The sequence below is a fragment of the Cynocephalus volans genome, chromosome 3 (assembly GCF_027409185.1).
Source record: "Cynocephalus volans isolate mCynVol1 chromosome 3, mCynVol1.pri, whole genome shotgun sequence".
NCBI lineage: Eukaryota > Metazoa > Chordata > Mammalia > Dermoptera > Cynocephalidae > Cynocephalus > Cynocephalus volans.
In genome coordinates this window covers 70,658,396-70,683,587 of record NC_084462.1, presented here as the reverse complement: position 1 = coordinate 70,683,587, position 25,192 = coordinate 70,658,396, and the positions used below count along the sequence as shown (strand labels likewise).

Genomic DNA, 25,192 nt, shown 5'->3' with positions numbered 1-25,192 from the left:
TCATTCATTTATTTCCTTTTAATAACATTGTTGCTTTGGTGAAATAATAATAATAATAATAATAATAATAATAATAATAATAAAATACACATACTCATTGTGGGCAAACTCTAGTGATACAGAAAAGTAGGAGGAAGGGAGTAAATCAAATCCCTAGGTTTGCTGACCTACCACTGTCATCTAGAATCATGGAGAACACTTTGGAGAACAGCCTTCCTAGCATTGTTCTGTCCATAAATACAAGCAGTTAAATGTAGCACAGTTTTATGTCGACGGTATTACAAGATTCATGCTGTTCCATAACCTGCTTTATTCACTTAGCGACTTGTTATGACACTGTTTCCTGTCAGTTACTACAGATCTGTAACATTTTAAACAGCCACACAGTACCGTTTTGCATGGATGTTCCATAACTTGCCCAGCCAGCTCTCTCTATTGTCAGAAATTTGGTTTGTTTCCAAATTTTCTCTGCAATATGCTGGAGAATATCATTCATCTTTTTTTCAGATGTGCAATAAATGCCTGGCAGTAAATATTTCGAATAGCTGAGGTAGCTCTAGCTGGGGCTAAAACAAGAGTTCCGTTCACTCACTGAGTCCTAATGCCAAGCTGGGGGGTCGCCATGGCAACCTCCTCCATCCTCACACGGGGAGTGCTCCTAAATCACAGCTCCAGTCTGGGAGGAGAGTCAGCTGGAGGGAAACTGTCTGTTTTCAAGCAATTTTATAAACCCAGGGCAGAGGGACAGGAGAGAACATTGATGCAGAGCCAAGATGGTTTAGGGTGCAAAGGTGGTAATAGACACCATTTTTAAGCGCTTGTTATCTTGTTGATATCATGGTTGTCCACGCTCACAAGAGCCATTGATACTTACATTGTCTTCATTCAACTGATAAGAAATCAGAGATTAATTAATCTGTCCAAGGACACACAGTAATTCATGGAGCCAGGATTTGAAAGCGGCTGGCATGCGCTGCTCAGAATTCTCCTCACTGCCTGGCTGGGGGTGTCCAGCCTCTTCACGGCCATCCCTGGGACCTCTGTGCCTGGGTCCCCAGCCCCCTAGTGCATTCACACCTGCCGCATTCAAGTGGGGTGCACACTGATTCTTTATCTGGCCACTTGGCTCTCCATGCTCTACACCAGCTCCTGCTGAACTACGGACAGTTCCCTGAATTGTATATTCTCATCCTACCTCCATGTCCTCGCTGTGGCCGTACCCTCAGCTCTCCCCAATGGCTGCTGCACTCCTGTTTATTCTTCAAGACTTACCCCAAACTTCATTTCTTCAAGAAATCTTCCCTGACTCCTTAATGTGACGTCCCTCCTCTGTGTTCCCCTAGAAGCATCTGGTTCTAACCACTGTTTTACCATTAGATGTGCTGTGAGCCAATCCACACCAGAATGTGGGCTCTTAAGGGATGGAACCTTTGTATCTGCTTCTCCATCCCCATATCCTTCCATAGCCTCAGACATACAGTAGGTATTCACTGAGTGAACATGAATAAATGATCGAGCATATTCCTGTCCATTCTCCAGATCTGCTGCCAGCCCTAGGGCAGGAGAGGAGAACGCAGATACTGCATTAACCCAAGCACACTGGATGAGTGCCCGGCCCACCAGGAGCTGCTCCCTGCTTCCCTTCCTCTCACCTGGCTGGTCCCCAAGCACTGCCCCCAACATCTGTGCCCAACTTCCATCTTCCTTAAGCCTGGTCCACCCTGTCCTCCCACCACAATTCCTATGCATGCCCTGCCAGGGAAACCAAGGTACTGGGTGAATCCTGTATCCCACTCCCACCCCAAATTTGTTTTGCCCCATCAGTCCTTTGAACCTGATTTTTCTTCATCCCTTGGGATCCTCTGTGTGTGCTGCTGTCCCTTTGGAAGAACTCAAGTGCACCCTGGGTCTTGAAAGTCACCTCTCTCTGACTTCCAAATCTGTAGCCAAACTTCTCCTTCAAGACATGGTCACATATTTTAAAATTGCAAATCTGTGCCAATCAAAGTCAACCTATGTGAAAACTGCCCTGGTCTTCTCCCTTCCTTCATTGGTATCATCATTTCCCAGCCCCTGTGAAAAGGTGGTCTGAGACCTGCATGCTTGAGACCCTGGCTGAATTTGCCTGAGTTTCCCCTGTGATCAGGAACCTGACTTTTATCACCAGGGCCCCAAACTCTCCAAAGCCCCTGCCAAGCCTGGCAGGAGTGGTGGGGGCTGCAATAAACCCAAGAGCAGCGGCTTGAGGGGTGTAGCCAGTTGTCACATGTGCAAATTCAGCCCAGGGCTACAGACATTCAGAGTTGTCAAAAAAAGCTGGGAGTCCAGGTATTTATGTGAAGTCCTTTGATTTTTTAATGCTGGTCCAGGACTTTTGCTTTTTGTTTTATTCTTCATAGACTTTATATTTTAAGCAGTGTCAAGTTTACAAAAAATCTGCAGAAGGTACAGAGTTCCCATAGACTGCCCCCCAATCCCCATTCCCCCTATTGTTAGCATCTTTCATTAGTGTGGTATGCTTGTTAAAACTGATGAAGCAATGTGGATACATTAACTAATGTCCATAGTTTACATGAGGGTTCACTCTTTGCATTGTGCATTCTGTGGGCTTTGTCACATGCATAATGTCATGTAACCATCATTACTGTATCATGCCAGTTATTTTGAAAACACTTTAGAAGCCAGAAGTCTCTGCTGTCCACACTCATCCCACTGTGCCCCTGCTTTTCATAGTTTCAACCCCACCCAGTATTCAGCCCTTTTCACCTCTCTCTACTCCTTAGAGCTTCTTGTCCCTGGACATGGACAGTTTTCCATCTGTCACATTTCTCTATAAGACTCTAAGCTCCTGAAGGCACTCAGGGGTTTAATGTAGAAACCTTAGCCTCCCCAGTGCCTACAGGAGGGCCTCGAGTGCTTTTGAGATTCACACTCTGTGTGTTGAGTAGATGCCTGCACCTGTGTGTGTGTTGGGTCTGAGGCTTCCAGGGAAATTGCTTTGGAAGCAGTTGATGGCATGTGTCAAGGGATGGAGAACTGGCAAATCTCGAGTGGTGGTGGCTGTGGGGAGGAGAAAGGATGTGTCCCAGCAAGCACAGTTTAAGAGAGAGGAGAGTTGAGGACAAACACAGCTTTGAGGGGGAGGAATGCTTGAATCCTTAAGGAAGAGTGAGGGGAGGTCCCCAGGGCTAAAGGAAGGTGCTGCCCCCATAGAAAGCCCAAGTTGGGGTCTCAAACTCCTCTGGTCCAGGGCCCTCCATCTACCAATGGAAACACTGAGGCCCAGAGAGGGGAGATGAGTTTACCCAACACCGCTGCAAAGGACTGCAGCAGAACAAGACTCAAGCCCAATGCTCTCTCTGCCTCTTGCAACTGTAACCTAAGTTACAGAGGGAGGCTCTCTAAGAGGAAAGGGCATTTAATCGGGAGTAGGGCATCACAATGGGAATACGTGTGCCATAGTGAACTATGTGCATATTCAGGGCGGTGAAGGAAGACAAAGGGTTTTAATGAAAAATATGATTACATAATTGCTTTGGGATAATTATCAGTGGCTACAAAGATCAATAGCAAGGTGACGCCAGTCCGAGGTTGGACAGACAGTTGCTGATGTCCTTGCAGAAGTATTTTTTATTAAGGTTGTGATGGCTTCTTTGCAAGGCTGTGGCTTTGCAGAGTCCTTTGTGATAGTTTTTGTTATCAGGCCTAAACGCTTCAGAACTACATCCTTCATGGCCTTTCCCTGGCTGTATTTGTCAGGGGTTTTAATATAAGTGACTCCATTCTGATTCTGAAAACTTTCACACAACTGTCTCAGATGGAGACTGCCCTACCCTTTCACTTCCACCTTCTTGAAGAATGACCTCAGCTCTATGCCCCAAGCAGAGCGGGGAGAAGGCCAGGGTGTGGCTGGCAAGCTGCAAGCGTTGTGTGCAGACCTGGGTTGTGGCCTGTGGTGCAGGGGGAGGAGGTGAAGGTAGGGGGTGGGGCCACAAAGTCCACCTCTCCTCCCTGTCTGTCCTCAGCAGCTCCTCCTCCAGGAAGGTGGTCTAACCAGCAAGTGTGGGATAATGCTTGAGAGGGAGAAGAAACTCAAACTCCTCTTCCCTACTGGGGTCCCTCACCCCCACCCCCACACGCACAGACTCCCTCACCTCTGTCCCCAAATAGCCAAAAGAGGACACACACCTTCTGCTCTGCTGCAGGAGCCCCCAGAGGGGTGGCATGCCGCATGTGGTCATGCCTCTGCTTCTTTGCCCAAGCTGTACCTTGTGCCGGTCATGCCCTCTCCCTTTCCTGGCCAACAGAATCTTCCTGATCTCTTGTGTTCCGTTCATCTCCTCTGTAGCGCTGGTCATAACCCTCCACTGCCTCTCCCCAGACATGAAGGCGCCCCTGCTGGGATGTTTACTGGTTTTCATGTCTTTCTTCTTTTGTGGGGAGCTCCTTAAGACTTGGGATGCGGTTCTGCTCTGTGTCCAGCCGTGAGCAGAGTGTCTGGCACATGGATGGATGGACAAATGAATGCATGGACTGCCTCTGAGTAGAAGAGTTGGCAAGTTTTTATGGAGTCTCTACTTTTATCTAAAAATAGACCCAGCTCCTGTCTTCAAGCCCTAAATCATGGCTGCCCAAGTGGGCACACCTGAAAGAATCAGAGAACGGTATATAATCAAGCTAACAGAAATAATGACCATTTACCGAGTTGCTTCCTCAGGCCATACTCTGTGCAAAGAGCCTTATGTCCATGATCGCATTTAAGCCTCACGCAACTTGTGAGGGAGGAATGGAGACCAAGGGTGAGACAGCTAAGCAGCACGTTCAAGGGCACCACCTAGAGAGTAGAGAAGAAGGGACTGAACCCCAGAGCTGTGTGGCCTCAAAGTCTGATTTCAGCCTTCTCACTACACCTAGAGGGGTTCCAGGAGGGAGAGAGCAGCCAGGAGGATGGGGAAGGTGTCCCTCTTGGAGGAGGCAGACTGTCCTGGAAGGCTGCCAGAGCAGTGAACACTTGGTGAATCATCGAGGCCTGGGGACAGACCTGAAGCCTAGACAGAGGAGAGAGACTCCAGGGAGTTGCAGGGGATGGGGTGAGGTGGCCATTACCCCAGCCTGTGCCCACCTTGAGTGGACCATGGTGACAGTGTGCTGGCTGCAGATCCTCAGGGCCCTGGCTCGGTAGCTTGCTCATGTCCCCTGCTGGGTCCCTGTTGCCTTCCTTTCTTCCCCTCCCCCTGACCCAGGGTTCCCCGCAGGTGAGAATCAGGCCCGTTGCCTCCTGGGCCATGCTGATCACCTTGGGTGTGGACATTTCCTGTGTCAGAGGGCAAGTCCAGTGCAGCCTGCAGAGCCGGCTTCTCCCCAAAGCGTGCTGCTGAGGGAATGCCTCTCCCAGCCAGTGGGGCCAGTTTCCAGGGTGGGGTGGCGGGGCAGGAACAGGTTTCTGCAAAGGAACACTCCCTTCATTCACTGACTGGTAGATGTGACCATTTCCTACCACTTGGAGCTGGCCCAGCAACCTGGATTGGGGATTCCGTCTGGGTTCCAAGTCACCTGGAAGATGCGGCTTTACTCTTGTTCACCAGGCACTGCAGGGACTGTGGTCCTGAGCCTTTCTTGGCTCACAGACACCACTTAAAATTTGATGGAAGCCGTGGTCCCTGTCCCCAGTGACACACACACACACACGACCACATACATGCACACATGGACGTGCGCACATAAGCACACACATGAACCTGCACACACACGCATAATGTTACCTATAATTTGATGAACTCCCTGAGGCCCATCCATGGGTTTCCATGGACCCCAGATTCGAAACCCCCTCCTAGGTGCTGTTGAGGCTGAGGGCCCACTCTCCTGACTGTGTTCTCTGTAGTAGTGGCGGCACTGCAGAGTGCTGCTCTACTCTCATACTTTATTAACTACAAATGAGATAATTTGTCGTTAATAAAAATTATTAACTAAATAATAGTAACTAAAAACAAACGAAAAATACAGAAGATAAGTGTTGGTTGGCAAGGATGTGGAGAAATTGAAACCTTCGTGGAATTGGAAAATGGTGCAGCCACTGTGGAATAGAGTATGGTGATTTCTCAAAAAGTTAAACATAGAATTACCATATGATCCAGCAATTTCATATGCACTTATGTACTGCTGGCATTTATGGAGCATTTGTAGTTAATAAAGTATGCTCACATCCATGATCTCATTTTAGCTTCCTTTAACACTGGCCAAGTGAGCAGTAATATCTTTATTTCACAGCGGACAGAAATGAAAGTCAGGTGGAAATACTCAGCCCAGCCAAGTTCATACCTAGGTGATGGTGAAGGGGAGACCCAACACCAGCTACCCTAAGTCCTGAACCCTGTGTGTCTGCTCCTGTCACACTTCTTCAGAACATTCTCCAAGCTCAGGCAGTCCAGGGTGTGTGTTAGAGTAGACCAAGGAATGTTGGGAGAGGCTTCTCGTCCAGCCATTCTCCTGTCTGGATACCTGGCAGCCTTGGTCCCCCAAACTCCTTAGATATACCATAGCGTGTGCAACTGTAGATGAAAAAAATTCATGGCTCTTCATAATCAATACAGGTGACCTGTGACATTAGCACACCCCTTCAAATGTTTTTGACTGTGGCCTTCAGTAAGAACTACCTTTTATGTCATAACACATGCACACATACAGTCATACGTAACAAATAATATACATCATGTACATAAATATCAAAGCAGTACCTACATTAACTCTATGCAATACTGTTATAATTTAGGATCTTTTAGATGGAGAGCATCCCTTCAAGGATTAGGAAAGACACAAGATGGAAATAAAGATTTTATTACTTATAGGTCCTGGGGGGTATGCAGCACACTGGGAAGCCACACGCACAGAGATCAGAGAGTGCAGGCAGGGAGAGAGAGAAAGAAGGACCCGTGGATCAATGCCTTTTTTGGGTCCAGGGTGTTATCCAAACCAGTTTCCCAAGGGGAGTTTTAATTGGCGGGTTTTAAGCAAGCAGGCACAGTTCCAGGAGGTCACACTGAGGAGGGGATCACTGTGGCATATCTGCACAGTCCATGTGGGGTATGGGGGTCAGCAGGGCCAGTCAAACAGGCTGCCACTAACTGTCCCCTAGGGAGGTGGACACCCGGGAGAGTTGTATGAGGCAGATATCTGGATCGATCACATTGAGGAACTGTGGGGAGGGTGGAACTGGAAACTGTGTCAAGAGTGATTGAGGCCTGCATCTGGTATGAGAAAGTCCAACTTACCTTGAAAATGCGTGTTGAGGCAAAGCAAAGCTATAAGAATTAACAACAAATACGCTGATATTTTCTGTTCTGTTATTTCTGATACTATTCTATTTTTAAATGCTAGTCGTGACTCACTAAATTAATTTGTGATCTATTGACAGGTTGTGATCTGAAGTTTGGAAAACACCGTGTGAAGAGACATAGTAATTGTGGTTTTAATGAATTGTGAGCCTACCTGGAAGTTGTTTGTGACTTTGCTGAGAGAGGCATTTGACCCTGGCCGCAGTGCATGTCATTCGGCTACGGAGTGACCTCAGCTGCTCACGCACCTGTGAATTGGTACTTTTCTCCCTGGGGTGAGTTCATTGGCACTGGCAGGATGGGGCTGCTGGTCTTTCAAGCCGTATTGTACATCTGTGCTTCCGTTTCTACTGTTAGTTACAAACCTTGTTTAATCTTGACCTTGCCAGGCCCTTGCCTAATGACCTCGGACAACTTATTTCCTATCTGGGGACCTCATCTGTAAAGTACAAAGAAGAGTGGATTGAATTAGCCTGTACTTCTCACAGTAGGAGGGTTTTTGCAGCAACAGGATGTATATATATATTTTTTTCTCTAAGATTTGGAGAAAATAAATTTTTGTTTTAAAACAACCATAGCTAAGTTATGGAGCAGACTACAAAACTCATATGCTTGTTTTTTTAGGTACTTTTTTAAGTGTGGTAAAATACATAACATAAAATTTATCATTTTAATCATCTCTAAGTGTACAATTCAGTGGCATTAAGTACATTCACAATGCTATACATCACCACTGTGCATCTCCACAATTTTCTCATCATTGCAAATGGAAACTGTGTATCCATTCGATAATAACTCCCATCATCCCCCACCCTGGCCCCTGGTAGCCTCTAGCCCACTTCCTGTCTCTATGAACTTGCCTATTCTGGGTACCTCAACTAAATGGCATTATAAAATATTTGTCCTTTTGCATCTGGCTGGTTTCAGTTAGCATAATGTTTTCACAACTCGCCTATGTTGCAGCATGTGTCAGAATTTCATTCTTTTTTAAGGCTGAATAATATTCCATTAATGTATATACTACATTTTGTTTATTCATTCATCTGCTGATGGACATTTGGGCTTCCACCTTTTGGCTATTGTGGATAATGCTGCTCTGAACATTGGTATACAAATATCTGTTTGAGCCCCTCTTTCACTTCTATTGGGTATACACCTAGAAGTGAAATTGCTGGATCATACGGTCATTCTATGTTTAACTTTTTGAGAAACCACCATACTCTATTCCACAGTGGCTGCACCATTTTCCAGTTCCATGGTTTCAGCTTCTCCACATCCTTGCCAATGCTTACTTTCTGTGTTTTTTGTTTGTTTGTTTTTACAATAGCCCTCCGAATGGGCATGAAGTGGTATCTCACTGTGGTTTTGAATTACATTTCCCTGATGACTAGCAATGCTGAGCAACTCTTCATGTGCTTGTTAGCCATTTGTATATCTTCTTTGGGGAAATGTCTGTTTAAGTCTTTTGCCCATTCTCGAATTGGGTTGTTTGGGGTTTGTTCTTTTTTTTTTTTGTTCAGTTGTGGGAATGCTTTATAAATTCTGGATATTAATCTCTTATCAGACATATGACTTGGAAATCTCCCATTTTGTAGGCTGTCTTTTCACTCTCTTGACAGTGTCCTTTGATACACCAAAGTTTTAAATTTTGATCACATGCATTTTTAAAGGTAAAACAGGAGGCTAGTTCAGTCCTCTGTGGTGGTGAGGACTAACTGCCAGGGCCATTCTCGCACAGGGATGGGATCGAGACTCTGCCTCGATTATCTTCTGGGCTTTATGCTGTTTTCTGTCAACTGCGATCCCATTAAACTCAAAGTTAAGGCAGCCACCTGGCCACTTTGGGCTCCTCATGCCTCTGAGTCAAAAGACTAAGAAGGGAGTTATGGTGTTAGCTGGGGTGATTGATCTGGACTACCGAGGGGAAATTGGACTACTACTCCACAGTGGAGGCAAGGACAAGTGTGCCTGGAATACAGGAGATTCCTCAGGGCATCTCTTACTATTATTACCATGTCCTGTGATAAAGGTCAATGGGAGATTACAACAACCCAATTCAGGAAGGACTATGAATGACCCCAAATCTTCAGGGATGAAGGTTTGGGTCACTCCACTGGTTAAAGAACCACAGCCAGCTGAGGTGCTTGCTGAAAGCAAAGAGAGTACAGAATGGGTAGTAGAAGAAGGTAGTTATAAATACCAACTATGACCATGTGATCAGTTACAGAAATGAGAACTGTAATTGTCCTGAGTATTTCCTCCCTATTGTGTTAAGAATACGTTTATGTGTGTATACATGTATATTAAGCAATATCTTTGTTTTCATTCCTCTCATTCTTTTATCATATAACATTAGATTTATTGACATTGTATCAGTATTTAAGTATTGTTAATGTTACATCATAGTGTTTAAGTTGTGGGATATCAGGAGAAGTGTAAATATCACCCAAGGACTTTACCTCCCCTTCTGGGGAAGGAATTAGTGTGTTTTCAGTTGTATGCAGGATAGTTGAACCATGTTAAGCAGAACTGTTACCCTGTTGTCTTTATTTGGAGATTAAGTATGGTTTAAGGAGATGCATATGGGTGCCAGGTTGACAAGGGGTGGACTTGTGATGGTGAACTTTAGGTGTCGACTTGCCTGAACTAAGGGATGCCCAGATAGCTGGGAAAGCATTATTTCTGGGTATGTCTGTGAGGGTGTTTCCAGAGGAGATTAGCATGTCAGCCTGAGTGGACTAGATGGGGGAGATCTGCCCTCAGTGTGGGTGTGCACCATCTAATCAGCTGGGGGTGTGGATGGAACAAAGGCAGAGAAAATGTGAATTTTCTCTCTCCCTTTCTTCTGGAGCTGGGACACCCTTCATCTGCAGCCTTTGGACTCCAAAACTTGTACCAGCTGTCCCCTGCCCCCCAACCCCCCTGTGTTCTCATGCCTTTTAGACCACTGGCCCTCCTGGTTCTTAGGCTTTTGGATTTAGACTGAGCCATACTACAAGCATCCCAGGGGCTCCAGTTTGCAAATGCCCTGTCATGGGACTTTTCAGCCTCCATAATTGCTTGAGCCAATTCCCCTAATAAATGCCCTCTCACAGGTCCGTATCTATATATACCCTATTGGTTCTGTCTCTCTGGAAAACCCTGACTAATAAAGGTGCATATTTGTCTCATTTCTTTTTTTTTTTTTTTTTTATACATTTCTTGCAGACAAAGGACTGTCTTACTCATTTCTTTCCCTGTGCAGTGAAGGAATAGAATGATATGAAGAATGCCTACTTCCCTCCACTCTGTGTAACACAAACCTACACAATTTTTTTTTTTTTTTGGCAGCTGGCCAGAGAGGGCTCGAACCCTGGATCTTGGTGATATCAACACCACACTCTAACCAACTGAGCTAACTGGCCAGCCCAACTATACAATTCTTATATCGGTTAAATTCTCAGGTTTTCCTGAAAGCTGCTGCAGCCCACAGAGAATAGTCAGCTGTTCATTTAGCCCTTACCCTTACTTTCCACGTGATTAAAATGCAGTAAACAGTGGCTGAATGGAGAAATGGATGAATCCTATGCTTTTTTGTATCCCCCTAATTTTTGCGTGGTTGGACTGGTCGTCCTACCTAGATGGCGTGTGCTGGGACAGTAGGGACCATGTCTTTCATTTTTGCCTTTGGTATTGATACAAATCTAGGGAGAACCAGGGGATCAGATAAGCAGGTCTGTGAAGACCCAGCCTTGGTTCCCATTATTATTTGAAGTTTTTCTGGTGTGCTTGGGTTTCCCTCAGTCCTGGACCTTTGTCCCTTGTCCTGATGCTGGATGAATCAGCAGTGCTTCTGGGAGTATGAGAGGCTTGGTGATTTGGACATGGAAAGCTAAGGGTGTGCCATGGCCCAGTTACATCAGTGTTGTCTGTTTGCAAAGTATTAACATTTATGCATTAATTTGTTTTTGGCAGCTGGCCAGTACAGGGACCTGTTCCCTTGACCTTGGTGGTGTTAACACTGTGCTCTACCAAACAAGCTACCTGGCCAGCCCCAATTTTTTTTTTTTTTAACTTAGGTAAAATGTACATGAGCTTTAAAATCATTTTATTACTCTGTAATTTTGAAATATTTCATAACTATTTTTTTTTAATTCATAACTATTTTATTGTCCCAAAATATACATAACATAAACTTTACCATTTCAACCATCTTTAAGTGTACAGTTCAGTAGCATTGAGTACATTCATGTTGTTATGCAAACAGCACCATCATTCGTCTCCAGAACTTTTTTTATTATCCCAGAAACTCTGTACCCATTAAACACTAACTCCGCATTCTTTCCCCCCAGCACCTGGCAACTACCATTCTACTTTCTGTTTCTATGAACTTGACTGCTCTAGGTACCCCTTTTAAGTGGAATCGTATAATATCTGTCCTTTTGTAAATGGCTCACTTTGCTTAGTATAAGTTCTTCAAAGCTTCATCCTTGTAGCATGTACCAGAATTTTTTTTTTTCTTTTTAGGGATGAATAATATTCCATCGTATGTATAGACCACATTTTCTTTATCCATTCATTGGCTGATGAACACTTGGGTTGTTTCTACCTTTTGACTATTGTGAATAATGTTTACATCAGTGTTTTTAAGAAAGAAGCATATTTGTGACAATGAAACATAAACAGATTGTATTTTGCTGCATAGTTCCAAATAATAACACATAGAACATAAAGAAATATAAGAAGCAAAAGTAAACAAACCACAAGAACAAAAGCCAATTTCAGTTCAAAGGATAAGCAGCATTGCTTCATTAAATAAGCATTTGCCAAAGGCCCCAGATGAGCCAGGCATACGCCCTGAGTTTCCAACCAGCCACAGGAGGATCTGCCCCAACAGAGGCAGACAAGGCCTAGGGAGTTAGCTTTGACTGTGGGTAGAATATGGTTGGTGCCACAGAGGAGGTACAAGCAAGATCTTCAGGACTCCAGAGGCAGGGAAAGAACCCTCTGATTGATGGGGTCTATGAGGAGTGCTCTAAGGAGATGGTAGACTTTGCTAAGTGAAGTGGGGTAGGGGAGGTGTTGACTGTGGGAAGTTCCTTCTCTGCTCTCCTTTGCTAAACCCAACTTGTATTTTTCTGTTTCCTCAGCCTATCCTGAGGGCTTTGGGTTTCACATTACTCGTAGCTATTAAGCAGTTGTAATCCTGCATTTAAGCAACCTTGTTACTCACTCTGAGTTGTCTGTCTCCAACAAGTGGCTGGATTTATTTGCCTGACCTGGTTCTTTTGGGTGTCTAAGGGCAACCAAGTTCCGGTCAGCCTTGTGGAAGAGCCGCTTCTCTTCCCGTGGTCTGGAGCACAGCTCCTGGTTCTCTTTTGCTCACTGGGTGGGCGCAGACTTGCAACCCCACTGTCTGCCCAGGGGCAGCCTATGGTGGAGTAGAGAGTAAGCAGCCCCAGCTCTCCCCCAGCTATGCAACCTTGGGGAAGTTACTCCACCACTCTGATCCTCGTGTGTATCATGAAGGGATAGGGTGACCACTAAGGCGCTTTCTAGTTCTACAATCTTATGATTACTGTCCTAGTCCATCCAGGCTGCTATAACAAAATCCCTTAGATTGGGTAATTTATAAACAACAGAAATTTATTACTTACAGTTCTGGAGGCAGGGAAGTCTAAGATCAAGGTACCTGCAGATTCAGTGTATGGTGAGCGCCCGTTCCTCTTAGATGGCACTTTCTATGTGTCCTCACTTGGTAAAAGTGGTGAACAAGCTCTCTCAGGCCTCTTTTATAAGGGCACTAATCCCATTCATGAGAGTGGAACCCTCTTGACCTCACCTGCCAAAGGCCCCACTTCTTAATCTCATTAGAGATTAAGTTTCAATATATGAATTTTGGGGGGACTCAAACATGCAGAACATTGCAATCACTTGCATTATGATTTTATTACCTGTCTGCAGCACTGTTGGAGTGGTTGACTCAGCAGTCTGATAGTTTTGATATTGTTAAGGAAGCTTGATTTTTTTTGCCATCACTAGCAAGTGTATGGCCAATAGTTGAACAATCTGATGTTCCTGATGCAGATGGAGTTAGGCTGAGACTGACCAGATTTCTTCCTGCTGTCCTCTTTCAGGGACGCAGCCCGGGCACCAGCTGGTTAGAGGAACCCCAGGCCGAGTCAGAGCTTGAGTGAGGCCTGGGAAGGGGGCCAGGCTGTCACCCACTGGCCTTGCCAGCCCAGCTTCAAGATGCTTAGCCTGAAGCTCCCCAGGCTGTTCAGCATAGACCAGATACCCCAGGTATGTGCTCTGTTTGTTCCAGTGGTTGAGTTTCAGGGTGGCACCAGGGCATGGCTGCTGCAACAGGGGACTGTTTGTCTTCAACTGATCTGTTCTGAACAGGCCATCTCTTCATGGATTCCTTCACGGACTCCCTGAGGGCAATGAGAGCCTCCTGCTTCCCCACCTAAACCACACCTGGAAATGAAAGTGATCCCCAAACTGTTTAAGTTGTAACCATTCCCTGTGACATCTGTGTTTTATACAGAAGCAAAGTCATTATTATTTTTTTAACTTTTGTTTTCTTTTTGGCGGCTGGCTGGTATGGGGATCTGAACCCTTGACCTTGGTTTATAACACTGCACTCTAACCAACTGATCTAACTGTCCAGCTCCAAAGTCACTGTTGAGGTTACAGATTCAAGCTAAAGAGATGAAGCTGGCAGCAGCCATCTGGGTAGCACAGGTTTTCTGGGACCCTCCTATGGGTGATTGAAAGCAGGCCAGAAGTGAAGTCATCTTAGGGCCTGGCTTTGCTGTCTTCCTCATCACTTGCAGGAGGTCCAGGCCAGGCCTGGGTTAGGATGATGGGGAGGGTTGTAGAATGGGCCTTAGCACCACCTTTTAATGGACTCCTGGGCCTGGGCGCTCGCCGGCAGCCCTGAGGTATACGGGACTCACTGGCAAAATGCTTTGATAAGCCTTAGGTGAGGTCACTCTGGTTGTGTGTACCCCCTTCTTCCATTGCAAATAAAACATCATTTCGTTGCACCCCTGTTTCAATTTCGACTATCCTTCTTTTTTGACTGAAGAAGAGTGTTATTTCATGATGGGAAGTTTTATTTGGAGGATATCATGGACTGGAGGAGAGCCCCTCTCTGCTCAGCTGATTGTCAAGCACTTACAACTTTTCCCAAGGAAAATAATTCCTAAACTAACTCAGTATCATGAATGGAAGATTAAGAGAAAGCAAACTGCCAAGCCCTCACACCAAAAGGCCGTGAAGGTAGGCTGTTCCAGGAAGACGGCACTGCGGGAAAACTGTAAACGATGAAGAAGGTGGCAGGGAACAGGCAGGTAGAAATGAGGCCTGTCCCCACGGCACTGGGGAGCAGAACACCTGCCGCAGCACTCACTGGGCCACGTGCTTCTCTTCCTGGTGCGCTTCACCGGGTGGGTCTGCCTGAGGAGCCTCAGGGGCCGTGGGAGTGGGAACCTTTGTGATTCTTTGACTCATTCACTCCTGAACTTTGTCCTGACTGCCTACTCTGTGCAAGGTGTTACTCTGGGCGGGATTCAGAGAATAATCGCATGTGAATCCTGTCCTCAAGTAGCTCATGTGTTGGTTAGGAAGATTCGTAAATGTGCATGAGCAGTTCTGTTGTAAGGTAGGGTAGGGGGTGTCTGTCCTAAGAGAGGGACAGATAGTTTTAGAGGAGGCATCACTTCGGTCATGTGGAAGGAAGGGATCAGGGAAGGCTTCATGAAGGGGGTGATCTGAAAGATGTGTTTTGAGGGGTGGGTGCATTTGAGGGGTGGAGAGAGCATTCCGGTGGAAGGAATAGTGTGAGCAAAGGCCTGGAGGTGGGAAATCATGGGCAGGTGAGGGGACTCTTGGGGGTGGGGATTATGTGCGTCTGCTTGGATGTCTCCTGGGTGTTTTGGTCTAGGGTTGGGTTCAGAGCACATCCCCAGGAAAGAAGTGAAGGAGGAAGAGTGGTATCAATAGGATTTTGGGTAACCTGAGTGGATTCTGATTCCGAACAGGATTCTGGAGATTCTGGAGGTTGAGACCAGACAACCCCAGGAGAGGCTGAGAGCTAAAGATGAACATGTCCTCTGTCCAGTTTTTCATAAATGAAGGGATGACGGTATCCTTTTTAGAGAAATGGCACAAGTTGGAGGCAGAGAACCAAAATCACATCTTGCATCTACCATTTGCTTCAAAACCTTCCTTGGGCTCCAGCGTCCCCTATTGGGCTTCCCGGCATCATGCCCAGGGTTCATGAAGCCACAGAGAAGACACAGTACTTCTGCCTGCCTGGAGGGTAGTTTTACTTAAGGATTTGAGAGAAAAGCATTTTTTGGTATTAAAACAGGTGCAAGTGTATTAAGAATAAAATGCACAGTTTGCATGAATACTAAAATAGGAGACTTCATACAAATGTTAAGCTTACTTGTGGTGGGCTCTGTGGGTTCCATTACTTGGTTTGCAGAGTGACCTCAGTCAAAATACTCAGTCTCTCTACCTCAGTTTCTGCATCTGTAAAATGGGAGTGATAATAGTATCTGCTTCCTATGGTTGTGAGAATTAAATGAAATAACCCATTTGAAGTGCCAGGCACATGGTAAACAATAATTTTGCCTGTTTTTATTATTATCAGCTCTCCTGTGCCCTCCAAGGCATTTTGAAGGGTAGAGCATGTCAGCAGGAGGCTTTGAGATGTCCCATCCCCAGACTCCAACCCTGGCTCCCCAGCCTGGCATCTATCACTTTCGCCAGCCTGACCCTTCCCCACCTCTTCCACCATTTCCCTTCCACAGACCCTCTTTTCCAGCCATACCGATGTTGTCTTTATTCTCCCCAAGAGATTCGACACTCCCTGCTCTTGACTTCTGTTTGAAGAAAGCTTTTCTCTCCCCCACCCTGTGTTCACTCCTTCTGGCTTCCCTCTCCATGCATCTGCAGGGGCCACTCCCTTCCCTGAGCTCTTTCAGCTGCTGGCTAGACCGCCCTGTACAGCAGCCTCTCCTTGTGTATATCAGACAGCTGTGTGGGCTGGGCCACTCCACTACCCTCTCTGGGACTCATTCATCAAGAGGGGGTGGCATGCCCACCTCTCTGCATGGTCAGGGTCATAGTCCTGGTGCATTCCTGGCTGACAGACATTTCACAGGAAAGGGCAGTTTCTTCCTTCCTTAGAAGGCAGGACTTGTGCATATTCCTCATAATTTGTAGTCTCCCTTGTACCTAAGAATAGACCTGGGTATTTTAGGGGGTCATTAAAGATTTAAACAAACACCACAAGGAATGAAATATCTAGATGTTGATTCCTACACAGACCCAATTTAGATACAAAACTGAAAGGTCTAGATAGCAAGATCATATGCAATATTGCATGAAACATTGCCAGGAAGCAAGGGAATTTTGTGTCAAATTGCTAATTTTTTGTTAACTAGAGACTTGACTCATAGGCAACAGGCAAATACATCCCATAGTCCCAGATGCCTTAGTTTTGGAGCACAGGCAGGAGCATTCCCTGTGGTGGTGGCTCTATGCAGAGAGGAAAAGCAACACAATTCCCAGGCTTGCACTGCTATGCTGCCGCATACTCATAACCTCCCTGGGCCTCAGTTTCCTATCTGTAGAATGGAAGTGATATCTGTTAAGTTGGTCTCACAGGGCTATTGTGAAGTCCAAGAAAAATGAAATAGAATAATGGGATTATTATTATTATTTTTTGTGACCGGTAAGGGGATCGCAACCCTCGGCTTGGTGCCACCCATACCGCGCTCAGCCAGTGAGCGCACCGGCCATCCCTATATAGGATCTGAACCCGTGGCTGCGGCGCGCTGCTGTGCTCCCAGCACCACACTCTCCCAAGTGAGCCACAGGGTCGGCCCCAGAATAATGGGAGTATTATGAAAGAAAGAAAGCATAGCCAGATAAATGGCTGGGAGTGGTGTTAGGTAGGTGGGCTTGGGCACCCGGCAACAAGGAACCATCTCAATAGGCAAATGGTTTCTCCAGCCCAGTTTTTCTCAGATGGGTGCTTGGATCACCGACCTCAGACTCACCTGGGAGCTTAGTAAAATACAAGAGGAGTTGTGATTGCAGACATCCTTGTATTGTTCTTGATTTTAATCAAAAGGAATGCTTTCAACATTTCACCATTTAATATGTTTGCTCTGTGTGTGTAAGTAGTCTTCATCAGGTTAAAGATATTCCTTTATATTCCTAGTTTGCTAGGGTTTTTTTCCCTTTACTTATGAATTTTACAGAACCCTTTTTTCCTATCAGTATATCTTTTGAGACGATCATATATGAAGATTCATTTAAGTATTCATTTAAGTATCATGTATTAAGCAAAATACATGAACAAGAGGTTCATATATAAGAAAATAAAGACATATGGCCAATACACATATGAAGAGACATACAATTTCGTTAGCGGTCAGCAAAACTCAAACCGAGATCACAGTAAGAAACCATGTATATTCATTTAATGGACAAAAATTAAGAAGTCTGACAGTACCAGACACTGGAGAGGTTGTTTGGAAATCAACAACTGATTGCTTTGGAAATCAGTTTGGCAGTAAGATGTAAGGTCTAAGTTTCCATACTTTATGACCCATTATTTCCACTCTTAAGTGTGTACGCAGGAGAAGCTGTTGTATGTGTGCACTAGGAGAAGAAAGGACATCACAGGTTTGTTCCTGATGGCAAAAGCCTAGAAACAACTCAAGTGCCCATCAACATGAGAATGGGTAAATAAGTTATTGTATATTCACACAAAGAAAAAAATTTTTTTTTTTTTGGCAGCTGGCCAGAACCTTTGACCTTGGTGTTATAACACTGAGCTCTGACCAACCGAGGTAACAGACCAACACAAGGAATATTATTAAAACAGAGGAAAACAGTATGGACATGTTTAATGTGGATGAATCTAAGGAGTACAGGGTAAAAAAAAAAGTCATTACTTACAGCTTGATACCCTTTTGATTAAGTTAAAAACAGATAAAATTGAACATGTATTTTCAGGAGTACCTACAGATGTGATAAAACTATTGTGTGTGTGTGTGCGTGTGTGTATACACACACACATAAATAGGTCTTATGGCCTATAATTTTTAATTTTTATACTGTCCTTGCCTAGACTTGGTGTTCACGTTATGCCAACCCCAAATGAGTCAGAGATAGTTGCATATTTATTCTATGGAAAAAAACTGTATAATACTAGAATTACTTGTTCCTGAGTGGTTGGTGGAATTTAGTTGTCAAATTGTCTGGTCAGGGCCACTGTATTGCCCAACTCCAATGGACCACCACTGACCTTTCAGTCTACATAAATGGCAACCTCTGGAGTTGGGCAGGGAACAGCTTGGCCTACAGCTGAATTTTCTTGGTGGAAAGATTTTTTAATAACAGCTTTGTTGAGATATAATTCACATATCATAAAATTTATCCTTTAAAAGTATACGATTCAGTGGGTTTTAGTATGTTGACACACACAGAGTATGTTGCACAAAACCATCATCACAATGAATTTTGTCACCCCAGAAATAAACTGTACCCACTAGCAGCTATTTTCCACTTCCTTCACTCCCGGGCCCTGGCAACCACTAATCTTTCTGTCTCTATGGATTTGCCTATTCTAGATATTTCATATAAATGGAATCATAAAACATGTGGCTTTTCTGAATGCCTTCTTTCATTTAGCATAATGTTTTCAAGATTCATCTATGCTATAGCATATATCAATATTTTACTTGGGGTTTTTTTTGTTATTTTTTTGGTGTCTGGCTGGTACGGGAATCCGAACCCTTGACCTTGGTATTATAACACTGTGCTCTAACCAACTGAGGAACTGGCCAGCCAGTACTTCATTTGTTTTTATTGCTGAATAATGTTCTGTTGAATGGATATACCATGGTCTGTTTATCCATTTGTCAGTTGAGGCACAGTTGAGTTGTTTCTACTTCCAAGCGTATGGAGTTTTTGTGCTATTGATTTAACTTATTATTATTTAGTAATAACATTTAATAACATTTATTATTAAATAATATAGTATGTTTTTATTATTCCAACTCTTGAATTTTGTTCAAACTAGCTTTATGGCCTAGTACATGATCAATTTTCATAAATCTTCTAAGTGTGCCTGTAAATAATGTATAGTCTCCAATTGTTGGGGGCAGTATTCCATATATGTCCATAAGACCAAATATTTTATATTTTTACTAATTTTGTTCCACTTTATCTATTATTGAGATGTGTTAAAATCTTCCACTGTGGTGGCAGATTTGTGAATTACTCCTGTATATAAGTTAGTTTTTGCTTTATGTATTTTCAGCCTGTGTTTTTTAGGTGCATCCAAGTTTATACTTGTATCTTCCTGGTGAAGCAGAGTTCTTATTATTTTTTAGTGATTCTCTTTATATCTAGTAATGCTTTTTGTCTTAGAATCCATCTGATATTAATACGGCGAATCCAGCTTTGTTGTTTTGTTATCACTTGTTTGGTTTATCTCTTTTCTCTTTTAATCCTTTCCCATCCTTATATTTTAACTGTGTCTTGTGTAAACAGCACATGGTTGAGTTTTACTTAGTTTGAAAATATTTGTTTTTTAGCTGGACAGTTTAGACTGTTTGTATTTATAATGATTATTGATATATTTGCATTTATTTCAATTGTCTTATGTGCTTTTGTTTGTTCTGTTGGTCCCTTCCTTCCTTGCTTTCTTTGGATTGAGTTTTACGTTCTTATTTACTTTTTTTTTTTTCATATTCTACTCTTCCTCTCCACTTGTTTTATAATTAATGTTAGAAATGTGCTCTATACCTATTAGTTTAGTGGTTACTTTAGACACTTTAACATGAATAGCTGTGCTGGGCAGGAAGGGTTAGGCTATGCCGAGTTTAAAAATTACCCAGATGACCTCAATGACTTAACATAGCAAAGGCTTATTTCACATCACGTTACATAGCTAAGTGACCAGTGGGGGACTGAGGGACCCAGGCAGATGGAAGATCCACCATCTCGTAGCTGCACCATAAGAAATTGTGGCTTTTAAGGTTGCCACAGAAGGGGAATAGAGAGAGATGTTAGATTGGGTTCCCCAGAAATAGACTCTGAGACAAAGATTTACTTGTGGGAAATTATCCTACACCTGTGAGCATGTGAGGGAAGCGGATTGGGCAGAAGGAGAAGTTGCATCAGAGGCCTCTGCTGATCACACAGGGAGTGATCGGCTTGGACTTTCAGAGTCAGCTTGGCCTTCCAGATTTGTCCCAAATGAGGGAAAGAGACCGGGACTTTGTATTCCTCATCAGGGGATGTGGACTGCCTCCTGGGGATGGAGTATAAAGTGGGCAAGGTAGTGCCCTTTGGCCAAAAGCAAGACCCTTAGAGGGATGAGTGACTCAGTTCTGAAGGGGGTGTTCCCTCCGAAGCACACTGTGATGTCTGCTACAAGAAGGCATGCTGCTTTGAACTGGCCTGGCCTAGAAGTGACGTTAACTAGTAGTCAAACGGCCCCAAATGTAACTGCAAGAAGGTCTGAGAAATGTAGTAATGCACGTGAAATATTTGGTGAGCACCAACTACCTAACTTCTTGGATCTGAGGATGGGTGACTTTCAATAATTCTAGAAATTTATCAGTTATCTCTTCAAATACATGTCAAATACCACACCAAAACCACTGCATTTTCTCCTTCTGCAGAAGCAATTCTCCATGTCTCTTCTTTACTTTTTAATATTTTCTATCTCTCTCTCTTTTTTTTTTTTTTAAAATATGACCAGTAAGGGGATCTTAACCCTTGACTTGGTGTTGTCAGCACCACGCTCAGCCAGTGAGTGAACCGGCCATCCGTATATGGGATCCGAACCCGGGGCCTTGGTGTTATCATCACCGCACTCTCCTGAGTGAGCCACGGGCCGGCCCTATATTTTCTATCTCTTAATCTCACTGGACTACATTCTGGATCCTTTCTTTGGATCTTATTTCAGTTGACTAATTTTCCCTTGAGACAAGTCTAGACTACTATTAATCCTTTCAATGTCTTTCTAATTTCAATTACTATTTTTCATTAATTTCTAAAATTATATTAGGATCTTTTCAAATCTGCTTGTTTTCTGTTCATATTTTTAAGCTGTTTCTTTAAGCATGTTGAACATAGTTATTTTATATTTCAGTATCTGTGCTTTGAGTGCTATTTCTCATTCATGGTGTTTTGTTTCTATAGGTGTGCGTGCTTACAGTAAAGCAGAAATCCTTCAGAGGGACTTTGTATTTGCTTCTGTCACTTACCTGAGGGAACACACAACTCTGGCCTCTTTCTATTTGTAGTCACTTTATCTTTTTCACTTGAGATTTCTTGGACCACAGAGGTAGCTGGACTTGGAGTACAAACCCATATGAAAACTGGTTGATGGTTCTGAATTTGTGGGAGAGATTTTTTTTTTTTTTTGAGAGACAACTTCCTTATTGTCCCCTCATGCCTGGTTGGATTTATTTCACATTCAGTTACCTTTAGAGTCCTAGCTTTATTGGCGTGGTCTCCTCTTAGATTCCCTGCCTTTGATGGTCCTTAGATTTCATCTCGTGTTTGCAGCATCTGACAGCAGAAGCTTGATGGTGCAGACAGCTTACCTTACACAGTTCCTGGTTTGGGGCTTTGTGACCTCCTTACTTTTGTGTCATCTTTCTGATACATTTATCTGGCATATGATGCATACTTCATCTAGCATATTGTTTTAGTCAGACAGATCCTTCATGACATCTAATTGACGATCATTCTGCCAAGACTGGAGTCCCCAGCCATTCTTCTAAGTCCTTCCTTCATCATCCTGGGTCCAGTGATCGCTTACTTCTGGAAACTTAGGACACTTGGAATTTCCATAAGATATGTTTTTTTAAAAAATTAATATTATTTTTTTATATTCTATGAAGTTGTTGCAGAGCAGTTGGAAGTGGGGGGAGAGGGCAAAGGGGAAGGAAATGGGATGGAAGAAGGAGGAAGGAGGAGGGGTGAGATTGAGGCCTGTGGCAGCCCCCTCATTCCCACAGGGGAGACTAGGAGACTTCCACCAGTGGCTTGGTCATTGCTGGGCTGGATGCAGATGTCAGGGGGGTGTGGTAAAAACCCTTGCCCCCCACCACCCTACCTTGGGAACCCAGGGCTCTTCTTTTTTATTTATTTATTTATTTATTTATTTTATTTTTTTAAATTTTATTTTGTCGATATACATTGTGGCTGATTATTGTTCCCCATCACCAAAACCTCCCTCCCTTCTCCCTCCCCCCCTCCCCCACAACAATGTCCTTTCTGTTTGCTTGTCGTATCAACTTCAAATAATTGTGGTTGTTATATCTTCTTCCCCCCACCCCGGTTTGTGTGTGTGTGTGTGTGTGTGTGTGTGTGTGTGTGTGTGTGTGAATTTATATATTAATTTTTAGCTCCCACCAGTAAGTGAGAACATGTGGTATTTCTCTTTCTGTGCCTGACTTGTTTCACTTAATATAATTCTCTCAAGGTCCATCCATGTTGTTGCAAATGGCAATATTTCATTTGTTTTTATAGCTGAGTAGTATTCCATTGTGTAGATGTACCACATTTTCCGTATCCACTCATCTGGGCTGGTTCCAACTCTTGGCTATTGTAAAGAGTGCTGCGATAAACATTGGGAAACAGGTATACCTTCGACTTGATGATTTCCATTCCTCTGGGTATATTCCCAACAGTGGGATAGCTGGGTCGTATGGTAGATCTATCTGCAATTGTTTGAGGAACCTCCATACCATTTTCCATAGAGGCTGCACCATTTTGCAGTCCCACCAACAATGTATGAGAGTTCCTTTTTCTCCGCAGCCTCGCCAGCATTTATTGTTCATAGTCTTTTGGATTTTAGCCATCCTAACTGGGGTTAGATGGTATCTCAATGTGGTTTTGATTTGCATTTCCCGGATGCTGAGTGATGTTGAGCATTTTTTCATATGTCTGTTGGTCATTTGGATATCTTCCTTAGAGAAATGCCTATTTAGCTCTTTTGCCCATTTTTTAATTGGGTTGCTTGTTTTCTTCTTGTACAGTTGTTTGAGTTCCTTATATATTCTGGATATTAATCCTTTGTCAGATGTATATTTTGCAAATATTTTCTCCCACTCTGTTGGTTGTCTTTTAACTCTTTTAATTGTTTCTTTTGCTGTGCAGAAGCTTTTTAGTTTGATATAATCCCATTTGTTTATTTTTCCTTTGGTTGCCCGTGCTTTTGGGGTCGTATTCATGAAGTCTGTGCCCAGTCCTATTTCCTGAAGTGTTTCTCCTATGTTTTCTTTAAGAAGTTTTATTGTTTCAGGGTGTATATTTAAATCCTTAATCCATTTTGAGTTGATTTTAGTATACGGCGAGAGGTATGGATCTAGTTTCATTCTCCTGCATATGGATATCCAGTTATCCCAGCACCACTTGCTGAAGAGGCAGTCCCTTCGCCAGTGAATAGGCTTGGTGCCTTTGTCAAAGATCAGCTGACAGTAAGTGTGTGGGTTGATTTCTGGATTCTCTATTCTATTCCATTGGTCAGTGTGTCTGTTTTTATGCCAGTACCATACTGTTTTGGTTATTATAGCTTTGTAGTATAGCTTAAAGTCAGGTAGTGTTATGCCTCCAGCTTTATTTTTTTTGCTCAGCATTGCTTTGGCTATGCGTGGTCTTTTATTGTTCCATATAAATGTCTGGATAGATTTTTCCATTTCTGAGAAAAATGTCTTTGGAATTTTGATGGGGATTGCATTGAATTTGTATATCACTTTGGGTAGTATGGACATTTTCACTATGTTGATTCTTCCAATCCAAGAGCATGGGATATCTTTCCATCTTCTCGTATCCTCTCTAATTTCTCTCAGCAGTGGTTTGTAGTTCTCATTATAGAGATTTTTCACCTCCTTGGTTAACTCAATTCCTAAGTATTTTATTTTTTTGGTGGCTATTGTAAATGGGCAGGCTTTCTTGATTTCTCTTTCTGCATGTTCACTATTGGAGAAAAGAAATGCTACTGATTTTTGTGTGTTGATTTTGTATCCTGCTACTGTGCTGAAATCATTTATCAATTCCAAGAGTTTTTTTGTAGAGGTTTTAGGCTGTTCGATATATAGGATCATGTCATCTGCAAACAGGGACAGTTTGACTTCATCTTTTCCAATCTGAATGCCCAGGGCTCTTCTTGCTGCTGCTTGGTGGTTGTCACTGGGCTGGTTGTGCATGTCAGGGGGGTGTGGCTGAGGCCCTTGGCCTGCACCCTTGGGACTGGTTGTGGGGCGTGGCTGAGGCCCGTGGCCCTCCCCCCTTTCTGGCTTGGTAGCCCAGAGGACTTCCCGTCCTTCTAGGGGTTATAGGTGCTCTTTGGTGAAATGAGACCTTTACTAGTTAATATTAAACTTTGTCTTTGGTTGTGGGTACTTTGTTTTTTCTTTCAGTTCTGTGTCGGATTATTTGGTGTTCCCACTACTTAAACTCTGCATTGGAACTAATTTGTTGTCCTGTGCTTTCTTCCAAAATGGGGGAACTTCCTGTGGGGACCAGTACTTGAGCTCTGTGGCTGAGCTAAATTGCTGCTTTGCTGCTGATTCCCTGGGGAAGGCTTTCTGTGCAGCTCAGACTTTTTTCTTTTTTAAGATAACCGGTAAGGGGATCTTAACCCTTGTCTTGGTGTTGTCAGCACCACACTCTCCCAACTGAGCTAACTGGCCATCCCTACATAGGGATCCGAACCCGTGGCCTTGATGTTATCAGCACCACACTCTCCCAAGTGAGCCACGGGCCGGCCCTTGCTGCTCAGGTTTTAATGGTTGACTTCATAGGTACTTCTGGCTCTAGTGAGATCC

At 43.8% G+C, this 25,192-nt stretch overlaps 1 protein-coding gene across 1 annotated transcript in view; it reads left to right on the top strand.

Moving 5' to 3' along the window:
• Positions 1–25,192, top strand: part of PAQR5 (progestin and adipoQ receptor family member 5) — a 60,823-nt gene that overhangs the window by 492 nt on the left and 35,139 nt on the right. The gene's annotated exons all lie outside the window — the stretch shown is intronic.